At 36.6% G+C, this 14835-nt stretch overlaps 1 protein-coding gene and 1 pseudogene across 2 annotated transcripts in view; one reads left to right on the top strand and one right to left on the bottom strand.

Annotated features, from left to right (window-relative positions):
• kif6 (kinesin family member 6) overlaps positions 1-14835 on the bottom strand; it is a gene marked incomplete at both ends in the record, with an annotated part of 62173 nt that overhangs the window by 30767 nt on the left and 16571 nt on the right. The gene's annotated exons all lie outside the window — the stretch shown is intronic.
• On the top strand, positions 6596-8194 carry LOC308707676 (putative inhibitor of apoptosis; annotated as a pseudogene). Its single transcript has one exon. The product of its transcript is annotated as a putative inhibitor of apoptosis (transcript).

Genomic DNA, 14835 nt, shown 5'->3' with positions numbered 1-14835 from the left:
ACCACGGGTACAAGATAGCCAACCGACTTCTTGCGGATTATATAAAAAAAAAACACCCAGAGGATTACGTTTACATACTTTGCAGTGATTTTGGAATGGATGTACCCGAATGTTCGTGACCTATTTCTGAGGATGAGCATTTAAAATAGCCTACTACAATTTAAAATTCATGTTTCAATGGAAGGTTTACCTGTGTTGGAACAGATTTTTTCTAAAATCACGTAGCTTTTTTAAATGGAGCGACGCATTTGGATCTGTTGATGGATACGCACCAATAGGATTACCGGCTGCAACGAATGGATACCCACAGAAAACATCGACTGGCTGAATAAATTTTGTGATACAGGGCTTGACATTAACTTTTTGAGGCACTTGTCCTTCGGACAAGTAAATTTATGTTGTACTTGTCCATGCACAAAAGTCACTTGTCCGGGTAAAGATTTATAATTTTATCGTTTATTTATTTTTTTGTGTTTTGTTAATGCAGAATTCGAACAAACCATTGAAAGCATCCAAACACTATCAATATTAATAAAATTCTGTTGAAACAGTAGAAAGGAACGTGTCCCAAGAACAGAGTTCCCCTTCAACAAGAAATAAGGATCTCCAGACTCCATAATACAAAGTAATACTTTGCACGCCGGTGTGCAGTGTATCATCAGAGGAAGTGGTGACTCTTGTAGGTATCCTCAGTATTTGCAAGCTAGCTAAACTTACTGTATACTATAGGCTTACCTAAAATAATTTTGTAAACATAGAGATGCACCGATTACAATTTTCTAGGCCGATTCCAGTTTTTCATTGAGTTTGACCTGCTGATACCGATTTATTATTTTTTTCTAACCACTTTACAGCACACACAAATATTTATTTTTGATCTTTTCTTTAACCCTTTCACGCGTAAGTTTAAAATATTCTAACTGACACAACACCCCCACCCCCCAGAGTGAGTTTTTTCAAGGCGAACGTTCCCTTTAATGTTTCCATGGCGACGCGTCACGCGATACACCGCAGCCACAATAATACTGTATGAATGACTGATGTGTCGCTTTTATTTCGCTTTTCCTTTTTTATTCGAAATATTCACAAACTTGCTTACCATGTCATCAATCATCCTATCTGATATTCTGATTCTCAAATACGTGTGAGTGAGTGTGTTTGGTTGTTTAAAAACCTTTATAAATAATCTTGATCTAAAACATGAGATGGGCGCCACAATGTTGTCCTGTCAGTCGGATTTACGGCACGTGAATTCATCAGTTTCTCCCGAAATAAATGCAAGAACGTGGCCGGTGAACTGAGAAGAATAGAGTAAACTTTATAGTTACTTCCACTATGTTTGTCTTATATGAATAACACATGTCGGCAAATTATATTTGAATAGATTGTTATTGCTGCTTCCACAGACATCAGTGTGTATTTTACAAACTCCAAATGTATTGTTTTACTCGTGCTTATGTGTATTTAAATATCTGAAACCTAAAATAACCATTATGAGGTTGAAAACACTGCTTAGTTGTGATATATGACAGCGCTGAACGCGTCCGACTCTGGCTCAGCGCCAGGCAACGCGCGAAAGCACAGTTTGAATCTGGCAGTTATGTGACGTCTCAAATCGGTAAAATTAAATCTGTAAAATTATAGACGTAATGAGTGGCACATGACGTGAAGTAACATGGCATTTTATTTTGTTTGAAATTTAACTTGTCCGGTGGGACAACTAATTTTCTCTTCCACTTGTCCTACAAAAAAATCCACTTGTCCCGGACAAGCGGACAAGCCTTAATGTCGAGCCCTGTGATTATTTAATCCTTTCTATGTAAAGTACTTTGAATTGCCAGTGTATAAAATGTGCTATATTAATAAACTTTCTATGTCTTGCTTTGCCTTTGTCACAGGAGAAATTATATTTAATTTACAACTCTGTGTTCTCATGTATACAGGCTAGAATTGGCTCACACCACACCACACCACACCACTTTTGGACTGAGCCTTCCAACGTGGGGAAATTCCCACGGTCCACATTTAAAGGTGTACTTTTCACAATCAAATAAAAAAAAAAGACATTAAAACAATGGGCCCTATCTTGCACCCATCGCAATTGACTTTGTAGACCGACGCATGTATCATTCCTATTTTGCACCCGCGCAAAGCGTGCTTTTCCCTCCACAGAAGCACGTCGCTAAACTAGGGAATGAACTTGCGCTCCCTGGGCGGTTCAGCGCAAAAAAGGAGGCGTGTTCCGGCGCAAACGTTCCTTCATGCTATTTTGCAGGTTTAGAAAACAATTGCGCCACTAACCAGGAAAAAATAGTTTAAAGTCAGTGGCGCGTTGCGCATGTTATTCATATGCTATTTTAAGGGCGCATGCTTGGCCATAATCAATGTAGCGTGTGCACAACGCGCATACACTTTGATTCTCTCATCTACACAGAAGCAGTTTTCATTTTTGCAAATCATACATTATTATGATAGATAGATAGATAGATAGATAGATAGATAGATAGATAGATAGATAGATAGATAGATAGATAGATAGATAGATAGATAGATAGACAATTTATTCTAAAAGCATACATCTAGCTTAAACATTTACCCAAATTATCATACGCCTTTTTAACCGCAGTTAATTTAGGTGTGTTTCTCCATCCCCAACGTCCCTGACGAGAGCGTTGCTCTCCTTGGCTGTGAACCGCTCCTGGCGCGCGCCTGGCAAATCCGCCGTTATAATAGGAATCCGCTTTAGAACAAACGCGCCTGCTCTTAAAGGGAATGTGAGATGACGCTCTGATTGGTTTATTTCACATTACGCCCAAACCACACCTATGAATAATGAAGCTCTTCAGACCAACCCATTTTAGATTTGCGCCTGGCGCAAGAGTCATTTATCCCGCCGGGAAAATAGCAACAGCGCCAAGACCCGCCCACAAAGTTACTTGCGCTTTGCGCTTTGACACTTGCGTTTCAGATCGTTAAAATAGGGCCCATTGTTTATCATTAAAATACAAAGGGTGGTAAACACACATTTGTAAAATGTTAAAAAAGTTTGATTTGCAAACATGATCTAGAATTAAAACATCTAAAACAACATGTATTAAAATTATATCAAGCAAATATTTCTATTTTCTAACATAAATTTGAAGAAAAGTTGTACTTTCACAATTACATGTTTCGGACCATTTAGCGTTCATACATTTGTAAAATGTTAAAACGTTAAAAACAACGTGCTTTAAACTTTTTAAAAAGTGAAGCAATGTAGGCCTATTGGGTAACAGATCAGCGAGTTGTTTTTAATTAAACAAAAGTTTTGTTTTCCATATATATTTAAAACTTTTTAAAAACACTGTATAAAGTTAAAATGCAATGGTTTAGTATTCGTACATTTTACAACGTTATCTGAAAAAAGTTAGAATGTGGTCCTTCACATACAGATTTAAAAAAGCGTTCAAAACAACATCAACTAAAATACAATATGCTACTAAAGTTTAGTTTTAAGTTCCGTATTATACATCACTCATCGACGGTACATGAATGAGTATAGATCATGTGTGAAGCCGAGCCTCCGCCCACCTAACACTAGATTTATTTATAATTACACTAAATAACATTTATAAAAAATAAAAACTCATGTTTTAGTTCATCTTGGACTTTTAGTGAAGTTAACAAATATTCACTAACTTACTGATTTATTCACTCTTCGATAAGATAATCCACACCTCCCAATGGAGAAATCTGATCATTGTTTGAGAATGCGTTTTGGAGTAAAAAATTATGAATCTGTTCAAAACTATGTGCTTTAAACTTTAAAACCGTGAAACGTAAGCGATAGGCAAACAGTTTTTTCCACAGACATGTTACACTTTCACATACAACTTTTTAAAATGGTACAAACCTTTAAAATACAAAGGTGTGGTATTTAAAACGTTAGGCCTATCAGAAAAATGTAAAACAAGTTAGAATGTTTTCCTTCACATACAGATTTTAAAACCTGTTAAAAACTAAAAAGTCAACGTTAAATCATTTAAAACAAGTTATAGAATGTCTTTCACGAACGACTTTTAAAGATAGCGATACCAGAAAAATGGAAAATTATGTTTTTTAAGCAATGTTTCAAACGTGAGCATTTAATATATCAAACAACAACAGTTAAAAAAATACATAAAGTGAATCGTTTTTAAGTAAAACTTTTTAACAATACGATTTGCTGCTAAGTTTTGTTTAGTTTTTAGCTAAATATCTCTTTGCGCTCCGAAAGCACAACACGAATGAGAAATAGACTGGCCTGTGAAGAGAGTCTCCGCCCACCTAACACTCTCCCCAACGCGAACGCATGAGAATTCACGTGTGCAGAGGTAGCTACAGATTTAAATGTTGGTAGGCTAAATGATTAAACATAATAACTCTAGGTGCACGAGCCGTCAGTCGTCAACATGCGTGGGGTTTTATTCGTATACAAGTACACAAATAAACATCCAACTCTGTTCACAAAGTGAAGGAGGCGAATAATAGGAAGAGACCAAAAGTCGGTAGAGCGTTATATCTCTTCTGCACAGCTCACGCATCTCATACGGACATACCCTCTACGTACATGAGCAGTTGTCATTCTACCTCAAATTGCCGTAAATCCTCCAAGTGACCGTTACAATGTGTATGCATTAAACATATCATGCAACAGTAGTTAAAATGTCTCAAACTATTTTTAAAAACATTAATACAACTCTTGCTTTACAAAAACTGGTATTAAAACAGGACACAAAATTGTAGATTTAGTTTACCCTTAGTTTTTTCAGTTAGTCATATAGTTATTTCTTTTTTATCCTCTATTTTTACAGACCTAAAATCAAGATGCTTCAAAGTAGGCTATGGATTGGAAGTAAATTACCAAAGACACAAACGACTTTGAACATTTATACATCAGTGTGTTGCAAATCAGAATTCTATATTCTTTAAATAAAGATTCATCTTTATTCATGCTTTAATTTCTTTAAAACAGTCTGATGACATGCAATATTTCTGTGGTTAATTGATTAGTAATGTTGCGAGAGGTTTCCTCATACGAGTAAAAAACGCTTTAGATGTGTTTGTGACAAAACATTGTATTCACTTAGACTTTTTGAATGTATTACTGATCCTTTTTTCTTCTGACCAACTTACATTTCATATTACCTAAGGCGTATCTGTTTCCTACAGTTAGCTGTAATGTTAGTGAACTCTAGGTCTTCTCTTTGTTCATATACGACAGTATTCACATGAATTGACTTGATTTTATAAAATTATGGTTTAAACCATCATCTTCACGTGAGACATATATTATTATACCGTCCTAGTTTTTAAATAGCGCTAAAATGTATATTTTACATTTTAACCCTTTATGCGGATATAGAATGCCGCACAAGGTTCTCTGACATATCTTATCGTGTAAAACATCTGTAGATCTAGCTATGTTTTTAAAAATACCGCGAAACAAAGACAAGGACACATCTTTCTATAAGCGACCCTCAAAATCTGTGCATACAATAAAACACATGTATGTGTCCAATGATTTATCAGAAAATTACTTTTGTTTGAAGAAAAACTTAAATTGGCTGGTGCTTGATAACTATTGAAGCTATTAAACACCCCTGAATTCGGTAATATGATATTGATATCACGTTTTAATTTTAACTCAATACATTTGAATGCGCTAAAGGTCTATGAACTTTAACATCTTAATAGTTGGTAAAATGAACTTAAAGCCTAGGCAAAATGAAATACATCCTAACTACTTTCTACATGCTTGTTACAGAACTTATGGCGTACAATTCACCCATGCATATGTTAAAAAATATATGTATATTTATATATGTAAATATTTTGGTGTAATTATAGACATCTCTCGGTGGCATATGCATAACTTCTCCATGACGCTACTTCTGATTCAATGTGGCATTATATGTAATCCTATACAGCTGTTTACGGCGTCATGATGACAACCCCTCCAGCGGGGCGGGGTGAGCTGTTGTCCTGAATATATTTCAGGACTTCGCACACAACCCCGGTTTGCCGGTCTATCATTTTCTTCACTACTTCAATGTATACTCGAAAGTATAATGTTGAAATAAAAATAAATAAATAAATAAATAAAAAATGACAAACATTTCTGTTGTGTCTGAGCTCATAAAAATATTATTATAATAGTATACATAATAATAATATTTAGAATAATTAAAAATACTTATAAAATATTTCAGAGATCCTTGTAAAGAGTTGCGGAATGTTTTCTGCATTTTAATTACTGTATTCCTGAGGTGGCAACCATTTCCATACCACGCCTGGATGCGCTGTGCCACGGACCACAGAGGCACATCGCGTCTCTGAAAAATGTGTGGTGATTTTTCAAATGATACAACTAATTTGCCCGCTGTGTACAGAACAGAACAGAAGAAAGGACATTTTGTAGTGTTGAACAAAATTCGATTTTGTTCTTAGCATCGGTTCCTGCTTCATAGGGGGAGGAACCACATACCCCCTACGTCGACCTTCTATCTGTTCAGGAGTTCATTACATTTTTTTAATAAGATTATGTGTTCTGTCATGGATGACTACTAGTCATTGGATGTCCCGCAGAGAGAAGGGCTTGAGTGGACATGCCCTGTGGTCACATTTTGATGTCTTCATCCAGAGTTTACCCCACCCACCGCAAACCTCCTGTCGTCCTCTCACTCTGCCTTTTCCCCGCTTCGCAACGTAGCCATCCTACAGCCCCTGCGACACCCGTAACATCGACCACCATGGCATCCGTTTCAGGCCAAACGGAGGAGCAGGTGGGTTACTTTAACCTGGATATGTCTCACCAGCGACCTCCGGCTTGTCACAATCCTGGCATGCGTTGGGAACAGGAACGCCTTGACACCTTTCAGAATTGGACTCTTGCTACAGTAACTCCGGCCGAGCTTGCCAAAAGTGGTTTCTACTACCATGGCCGGGGCGACAGAGTGGCTTGCTTCAGTTGTGGAGGCCAGCTTAGCAACTGGGAACCGGGAGATCGGGCAGTATCAGAGCACCAGAGGCATTACCCCAACTGCCGCTTCGTTCGAGGTGACCGTGCAGATAATGTACCTTTATCTAGCCTTTCCAATGTATCTAACTCGGCAATGCAACAGTGTGAAGAAAGGTTGCTCACATTTGTCAACTGGCCCTCAAGAATAACTGTTCGACCAGACCAATTGGCTAAGGCTGGTTTTTACTATGTTGGTCGTAATGATGACGAGAAGTGCTTTTGTTGTGATGCTGGACTCAGATGTTGGGAGTCTGGTGATGATCCATGGGTAGAACATGCCAAGTGGTTTCCAAGATGTGAATACCTGTTGCAAGAAAAGGGCCAAGAGTTTGTTCATCAGATTCAAGCAAGATTTCCAAGACAATTTGAACAGCTATTGACTAATGGAGACAGCAACTCGAGAGAATTTGTTGATCCAGCTGTTGTACACCTGGGTCCTGGAGAAGACCGTTCAGAAGATGCAGTGATGATGAACAATCCTGTGGTGGAGTCTGCTTTAGAGATGGGATTTGAGCGTTGCCTGGTGAATCAAACCCTGCAGAGCAAAATTCTCGCAAGTGGAGAAAATTACAAAACCGTTCAAGAGTTGGTGTCTGATTTACTAAGTGCAGAAGATGAGAAGAGAGAGGAGGAGCGAGAGCTTCTTGCTGAGGTAATGGCATCAGATGGTTTTACTTTTCTTAAGAAACATCATCATGTCATGTCACAGCAGCTAAAACGTGTGCAGAGCTTAATGGACCATCTTCTAGAGGAGAACGTCATCTCACAGAAAGAGTATGACATTATTCGTAACTGCACTACAGTCAAGCAGCAGACAGGGCAGCTCATTGAGTTAGTCCTGTCGAAAGGAAATGCAGCAGCAGAGGTCTTCCGCAACTGGATCAAGAAGAATGATGTCTGCCTGCTGAGAGAACTGATGGCCCAGACAAGTGAAGCTGCATCACCGAGTCAAGATCTTTCAGACTTGCCTATGGAGGAACAGTTAAGAAGACTTCAAGAGGAGCGCACATGCAAAGTTTGCATGGATAAGGAAGTGAACATTGTCTTCACCCCTGTGGTCACCTAGTTGTGTGCAAAGAATGTGCGCCTTCTCTGCGCAAGTGCCCCATATGTAGAGGATTGGTCAAAGGCGCTGTCCGTACTTTCCTATCATAAAGTGAAGATATTCATCATCCAAGTAACAACAGTTTTTGGATGTGTAAATTTACACCAACTCTAATTGTTTCACATATAACTGTCGATTGTTAGATGAGTTATCTAACAATTGAAATTGACGATAGGTTAAAATATTTTAATTTTTAAATGTTAAATATTCCTTTCTCTCCTTTCACGTAAAAATACCACATATCAACTGTAATTCATTAGCTTAACCATGTTGTTTCGTGGCACACACACACACACACACACACACACACACACACACACAAAATAACCGTTTAATAATAACAAAATAAGTGTAATAGTTAGACGGGTTTGAAGTGTAATACTCATCTTTCACGTCAATGTTTCGTAGACATAGCAGAAAGATGTTCTAAAATAAATATGATTTGTTTAGTCACTCTCATACTTGAAGGACCGTCATTTAATTCTCTTTATGCAATATTTGTTCATGTTTTTCATACATTCCTATATGAACATGTTTGACCACGCTCTGTGACTATATACTTTTTGCAAAAACAAGATGTAAACAGCGTAATATGTAAAATGTCAATTCAAACGCTCAAACTGATCACTATAGTGGCTTTTCTGTATTTGTTTTAAATGGCTCATGGTGATGTATTTACTTTTAACCCAGTTGACCTCTAGAATTTAGGTTTTACCAAAGTGTGGAACTTTGTTTAACAGCCTCGAGCTTGGATGAATGCCTCTCTCTGTGCAATAGTCAGATGTGATTCTGTTGTAATAGTTTAAGTGTAAAACAGCATGCACTGTGTAATTCATAGACAGAGGGAAAGTTGCACTAAATGAAGTATCAATTTAGTCAGACAGAAAGACTATCACTTAAATTTTTCATTGTCATTTATTTCTATAGACAGCTCTCAAAGAAACGTCTTCATCTAAAACATACAGTCCACCATACAACATGTGAAACAGCGTTGTGTTATCTGAACAAGATGACTAAATCTAGCGGAGTAATAAAACCATCATTTGGAAACTTTTGTGTGTTTATTATAAACGGCTCTTTTCTTAGTGATTTGGTCTTTTGAATCTTACATGGATTGTAAGGACACGTGTGATTCCTGTATAAAGATTATGTTTTAAAGTTAGTCCATAGGGTGTGTAAAAATACACCCAAAGAATTAAGCACAACTATTTACACACATACTAAGTGGGAGAATAACTAACTGTATATTGTAGATTGTGAATATTCCATTATCTGTATATTTGGGGTCAGAGAACATCATTAGCTCATACATCTCTTTTAATTTTCTGCTGGATGTTGAAGTGTTAGTTAAAAGATAAAGGTATAAGTTAATAACAAACAGACAAAAACTTTAAATCATCATGAAGCCATAATATTAATATATAAAATATGGTATAATTACAGTTTAAAAATGACTTCCATAATATTTTATTTTAGTAAAGGTATGCCTGGATCACCCAACACAACGTTGTGCGACTTAGTCATCAACATGCATTTAGGACTGTCATCTGTTATCATGATTTAGTTGTATAAAACACTGTTTTTTCTTAAAAACGTATTTGGTAGCATGATTATCTTGTTTAATCGTGTATTAGGTCCATATTTATCAGGTTGATATTTGTAGAAATAAGCAAAATACATTTATAAAACAAATTATATATTTTATTAATATATATATATATATATATATATATATATATATATATATATATATATATATATATATATATATATACATATTAAAAGTAATGGCCTTGTGTCAGAACACAACAGGTATGAAGATATGTTTGGTTTTTTACTTTTTATTCTAACTTTAAAGCTAGATTATCCTTTGAAAAGTGTAACACAGTATTTGATTTTTACACATTCGCCAACTGGCCTAAACCGTTGACCACTGAAGTTATGACTTCTTAAGGCCTCTCATGTGCAGATTCGCTCGGTTGAAAAAATGGTATTTTGTCATTTAAACATCTGAAATTAAACATCTGAAATTTGCCTGTATTCATAAAAGATGTCCTCACTGGTGTAAAATGACCTCTGCCAATAATCTGACTTTTCCTCGTAAGCGAAACATTTCTTATCTTTATTTACATGGCAGGTAAGTCCATGGAGGCTTCTATGTCGTTCCGCCATCTTGAAAAACTATCATAGCAGAAAGGGGCAAAAAGCACTAGCCTACTTAGTGAATATTTGTTAACTTCACTAAAAGTCCAAAATGAACTAAAACATGAGTTTTTATTATTTTTTAAACAACTATTATTTTTATAAATGTTATTTAGTGTAATTATAAACAAATCTAGTGTTAGGTGGGCGGAGACTCGGCTTCACACATACGGAACTTAAAACTAAACTTTAGTAGCATATTGAATTTTAGTTGATGTTGTTTTGAACTGTTTTTTAAATCTGTATGTGAAGGAAAACATTCTAACTTGTTTTACATTTTTCTGATAGGCCTAACATTTTAAATACTACACCTTTGTATTTTAAAGGTGTAGCCTATGTGAAAGTGTTACATGTCTGTGGAAAAAACTGTTTGCCTATCGCTTACGTTTCACGGTTTTAAAGTTTAAAGGGTCATTTCACCCATTTGAACATTGTTTTTTATTTAAAGTGGGTCATATATGTAGTCGAAATGTAAAATAATTTTTGAATTTGGTGCCTTCGTGAACGAGAAAAGACAAAAAATAACTTCAGAACGCATTTGTATGAAAGACAACAACTCCCACAATGCACCACATTGCACAGCTCCGCAAGCCACTCCCACTAATCCAGAAAGCGCATATCTGCCTATAAGAGAAATCACTCTTCCGTCTACAAGGCTAGCTACTACCAGAGCTTGAAATTCATTTCACATTCACACAAAATGTCTAGTTAGTTGGCGAACTCATATAGTGCATTACTCCTCGTTTGTATTTCTTTCGAAAAGGTGAATTATTGCATGGTACCTGGATGTTCAGTCAGAACATATGCGGTGCGAAACTAGGATAGTTCTCAACACAAACGTCCGTGTCCTCGTCTGATTCAGAGATTTCGTCCAGGAGAAATTGTCATCGTTGAAATTCTTTGCCGCAGACGGACTCTATCTCTGTGTTCGTAGCGGTTCGTAGCTGCATTGTGAGATCACCGGCGCCACCAGTCCGCCCTAACTCGAGCCAGTCCGGGCTCCTCGTCCGCGGCAGGCAGGTCTTCTGCCTCGGCTGCTCTTCGCTATAATGCGGCTTGTAAAGGTAGCCACAAACACCTGATTCAAGCATCAGACTTCCGAAATCCTCTTCTTCTATATCATATTGAGCACTCTCCTCCGCTATTGTCATAACTTTACATCTGTCTCCACAGCGCCTGTTAGCTTAGCTACAAACAAGATGGAGGATATTGCTTTCAGTTTCAGAGAGTAAAGTCCCACCCACTGATCTGTAATAGGTCTGTAGCGTGAGCGCGCCCCACCCTGGGAAAGATGAGAAACTAGTGTCTGTAGTCTTAACAGAAATCCCCCCCTCTAACACTTCCTCCTACAATGACGCAAAATGACGATTTTTGCGTCATTGTAGGAGGAAGTGTAAGAGGTAAATAACAGATTTCTCCCATCTCAGGGGAAAATGAGAGAGTGTTGCACGACCATTCAATAGTATGACTGGGTTTCTAACAATGCAAAGCTTAATGCAAATGGGTGAAGTGTCCCTTTAAAGCACATAGTTTTGAACAGATTCATTATTTTTTACTCCAAAACGCATTCTTAAACAATGATCAGATTTCTCCATTGGTAGATGTGGATTATCCTATCGAAGATTGAATAAATCTGTAAGCTAGTGAATATTTGTTAACTTCACTAAAAGTCCAAAATGAACTAAACCATGAGTTTTTATTTTTTATAAGGTTATTTAGTGTAATTATAAATAAATCTAGTGTTAGGTGGGCGGAGGCTCGGCTTCACACATGATCTATACTCATTCATGTACCGTCGATGAGTGATGTATAATACGGAACTTAAAACTAAACTTTAGTAGCATATTGTATTTTAGTTGATGTTGTTTTGAACGCTTTTTTAAATCTGTATGTGAAGGACCACATTCTAACTTTTTTCAGATAACGTTGTAAAATGTAGCCAACGAATACTAAACCATTGCATTTTAACTTTATACAGTGTTTTTAAAAAGTTTTAAATATATATGGAAAACAAAACTTTTGTTTAATTAAAAACAACTCGCTGATCTGTTACCCAATAGGCCTACATTGCTTCACTTTTTAAAAAGTTTAAAGCACGTTGTTTTTAACGTTTTAACATTTTACAAATGTATGAACGCTAAATGGTCCGAAACATGTAATTGTGAAAGTACAACTTTTCTTCAAATTTATGTTAGAAAATAGAAATATTTGCTTGATATAATTTTAATACATGTTGTTTTAGATGTTTTAATTCTAGATCATGTTTGCAAATCAAACTTTTTTAACATTTTACAAATGTGTGTTTACCACCCTTTGTATTTTAATGATAAACATTGTTTTAATGTCTTTTTTTTTTTTTTTTTTGATTGTGAAAAGTACACCTTTAAATGTGGACCGTGGGAATTTCCCCACGTTGGAAGGCTCAGTCCAAAAGTGGTGTGGTGTGGTGTGGTGTGAGCCAATTCTAGCCTGTATACATGAGAACACAGAGTTGTAAATTAAATATAATTTCTCCTGTGACAAAGGCAAAGCAAGACATAGAAAGTTTATTAATATAGCACATTTTATACACTGGCAATTCAAAGTACTTTACATAGAAAGGATTAAATAATCACAAAATTTATTCAGCCAGTCGATGTTTTCTGTGGGTATCCATTCGTTGCAGCCGGTAATCCTATTGGTGCATATCCATCAACAGATCCAAATGCGTCGCTCCATTTAAAAAAGCTACGTGATTTTAGAAAAAATCTGTTCCAACACAGGTAAACCTTCCATTGAAACATGAATTTTAAATTGTAGTAGGCTATTTTAAATGCTCATCCTCAGAAATAGGTCACGAACATTCGGGTACATCCATTCCAAAATCACTGCAAAGTATGTAAACGTAATCCTCTGGGTGTTTTTTTTTTATATAATCCGCAAGAAGTCGGTAGGCTATCTTGTACCCGTGGTTAATCCAGCCCACTCTGCTATGAAAACCGGTTCACTTCCATCATCTTTTAAATCTCTCCATACTCTGTATAAAATAAAATCCAATCAGGGTTCTCCGTTGAATTTATGGTGAATCGTTCGTCGTTATCCACGTTAACTAGTCTGACTTCTCTGTTGATTTTGTCATAAACATATGTACACGTGCGTCCTTCAGACATGTGAAACGTATATTCCACACGATCCGCCGGCTCGTGAAGAAATCGTGTTAAACGGGTCCTGGTAACTATGTTTTTTTTTCGCGGCGCTAAGGTCGAATCCTCCATAGCTTCATCAGTGTTTCAGGAGTTTTGGGGTCTGACGTAGCCATAGTGTTCTACTTAAAGCTCCAATATGCAACAATTTTGTAATAAAATTTCCAAAAATAACTTGCACAGTGTGATATATTTCCTCCAGTTGTGTACTTACAATATCTCAAAAGTCTCCAAAGATTTATTATTTCAGAGAAATTCCGATTTTAAATAACTGGCCGTCCCGGAAAAGAAATGTCGCGCCTCAGTGACGCAATGTCCGCTCTCTCCTTTTTTTCCGGTGTGGACCACGTGATAGGATATTCCATCACACCGGATTTTTTTTTTTTTTTTTAACAACTTAATTGAGTTTTTTTTTTTATCACAATAAACAATAAAGACGTCTGACAAAGAAGAAAAAATAAAATAAAATAAAAAATATGACCCACCACACCGGAATATCACATGGTCAAATGCGGAAGTGGTGGTTATAGCGTTATAGCCATAGACTGTATGGTTAGCTGTTATGGATCACGATTACTCTTTGGCGAGTATTGAAGTGCCAACAAAACGAAAGCGTCCATATTCGGATACACGCGGAGTCACGGACTGTGTGACAAACGAAGGAATAAAACCCGGATAAATATCGGCAGGCGTTTTCGAGATGGAGAGAGCTGCGCGACAATCTTGGACTTGACAGAGACTCTCTCGCGAGTGTATTGAGACAGGTAAGACATGCAACTGGCAATAATATCACTTATAAACAAAGTTATATTGCTCTTTGTACTTCGGTAAGGCTTTTTATCACGTGTGGTGACTGAGATTATGGCAGTACAATTAAATACAATCGGATATGTGTTGTTCAAAAATATATTTAGTCATTACTTGCAAATGTTCTTTCAAATTTACTTTTAGATATTGGTTTGAACACGTTAAACAACACGGCATTAACCATAAACACGTAAAACTGCACAACATTAACCCAACAAATCATTTGACATACGTTAGCTTTAAGTTGTAACGGGATAATATAGCATAACATTTCATGTTCCTTGCAGTTCATTAATTATGATGACACAAAATAATACGATCAGACATACAGGTAATACAAAAACGAATAAATTACCTCATCCGTGATCATGATTCATTAATTCCATTTAGATACATCGCTAGATGGTGAAAACACATTAAAAACGACATCTCCCATCGTCACCTCCTTCATAGCGTCATCAAGCTTCGCCTTTGTTATTGTTGGAAACTGCACCCTCTTG

This window comes from Scardinius erythrophthalmus, assembly GCF_964197995.2.
Source record: "Scardinius erythrophthalmus genome assembly, chromosome: 19".
NCBI lineage: Eukaryota > Metazoa > Chordata > Actinopteri > Cypriniformes > Leuciscidae > Scardinius > Scardinius erythrophthalmus.
Note: the sequence above shows the minus strand (reverse complement) of the source record. Positions and strands in the feature narration are given on the sequence as shown.